The sequence below is a fragment of the Aplysia californica genome, unplaced genomic scaffold (assembly GCF_000002075.1).
Source record: "Aplysia californica isolate F4 #8 unplaced genomic scaffold, AplCal3.0 scaffold00440, whole genome shotgun sequence".
In the NCBI taxonomy this organism is placed as follows: Eukaryota; Metazoa; Mollusca; class Gastropoda; order Aplysiida; family Aplysiidae; genus Aplysia; species Aplysia californica.
This window is the reverse complement of record NW_004797710.1, coordinates 462,674-464,676: the sequence shown is the minus strand read 5'-3', so window position 1 is coordinate 464,676 and position 2,003 is coordinate 462,674.

Sequence of the window (2,003 nt, the reverse complement as noted above, 5' to 3'; positions counted from 1 at the left end):
CGCGTAACGTATTCGTTGGTTGGGTGAAATTGCTGAAACAAAAGTGCTTCTCCTGCTACAAGAACGGTGTCCAATGTATTCGTTTTCCGGTTAGGCAAAACCATTTTTTTTGGTCACACTGAAAATGAAAGCGTTTTCAAAAGACCTCTTGAATTTGGTGATTATGGGGGCTTGAAGTCAGCAAGGTTACACATTTTTACGGAACGCAAACATTCCCAGACGTACAATTTTGTGGTCACAATAAACCACCCGAACTAATTCTTGTGCAATGCTTTCACATACGCTCCTCCCCACACTCCGAAACAATACATATTATTACAAAGAGCCAACTGATTAGAAGTTGGAGTCAATTGGCTCCGTATTATTTTGGGGGCAAATGAAATTGTAAAACCCACTCTCACCCCTCTCCCACTTAACCATCCTCCTCTAATCCTTCTCCGTTTCACCCCCCCCCCCCTTAAACAACGAAAATAACAAAACAAATTGCTAACCTATAGCGATAAAATGCAAAATTTTTATCGCTTCCTTTATCCTTTGTGAGCTTTTCCTTACTCCTGGGGATGGTCCAGTAGAAAAAAAGCTTTTGTGCAGGTCCAGGGTTTAGCTTGTTTATCTGTCTTCAAAGGGCACCCCACAAAAATGTAAGAAGTTTGAAGGTTGACTCAGTTTGTAATATGAGGTGGGTGGGGCTTTTGGTTGTAGCTAAGGTGTCTCAGAAAGATCTGTGTAGCGGTACGCACAGAAAATGATCTAGAGCAAAAATAAGTGTACCTTTCATTCGGAATTTACTTGTCCTATTACGAACATCCATGTCTCCATTCTCCGCGGGGCCAACTTTGAGTCGCTGTGACGTCATGTGAGAAAAATGCCATCAAGGGGTTTCGGAATTTACTTTTACGTAACCTGGTATTTGCTTGTGATGCCAAATGTTGAGGGTGACGATGGAAGTCACCATCTATGGTTCTGAACAATAAGGACAGGGAGGTGAACTTGGGCGTTTGCTATTGGTATTTACTGAAAAATTTCCGTGAAGATGGTAGGAGGGCTCCACTGGTAGGCCCCACTTCTCCCCCCCCCCCCCCCCCCGTCTTTTATGTTTGTCTATCTGCTTTACCTATTTCCGGCACTAAATGACTCTTATCATGTCGATGTGTTTCTCTTTACTGAAAGAAAAAGCCTTGTCATCCAAGCACTTATGTACGAGTGCAGATCGTGCTCTTGTCAGTTCAAGTGGATCTAGTCTGCGTCGAGGGGGAAACGTTTCTGTCTTGTGCAGATTTGTGACCTTGCTGGCAGCACGCTGCTTGGGCGCCCTTCTCTGAAGCTGGATGTCTTAATGGGGTTACATTTCGAAAAAATACCTAAAAAATAACATTGATAGGCCTTTCCTTTAAAAATGTTGCATGATTAAAGGTTATGACAGACCAAACAGTGGACATATGCACCACAAAAATTAAGTCCCCTTGCCTCCGACGATTCTTTCACAAAGTTCTCGATATTGATATCATGGCTGTTGTGAAATTTGTTTGAAACCCATGTGAGAGGGACCCTACGAACTAAATTTCACAGTTTTGAATTATTGAGAAAGTAGGGAACTAAATCAAGCATGTGTACAGAATTGTACAAAGAATGCTGACTCTGGATTGAACAAACCGAGAAGTCAATACATGTACCAGCGACCAGGGCAGTGAATGCTGGGTATGCTATGCCAAAAATGTTTTCGTGACCTGTAGTGAGAACAGTAATTTTGTGTCTTCACAAAATTTGTATAGCTTATTTAAAGCGACTTCTAGCTTTTAATTTGACTGTAAATTGAAGTTGTTAACAGAGACACAGGCAGAGAGTGAGAGAGACAGAGAGACGGGAAGATGGGGTGGGGGAAGGTTAATCGAGAGGGAGAGAGAGAGTAGGAAGGAGATGGGGACAGTGAGAAGTGATGGAGGTAAAGAGAGAGAGAGAGAGAGAGAGAGAGAGAGAGAGAGAGAGAGAGAGAGAGAGAGAGA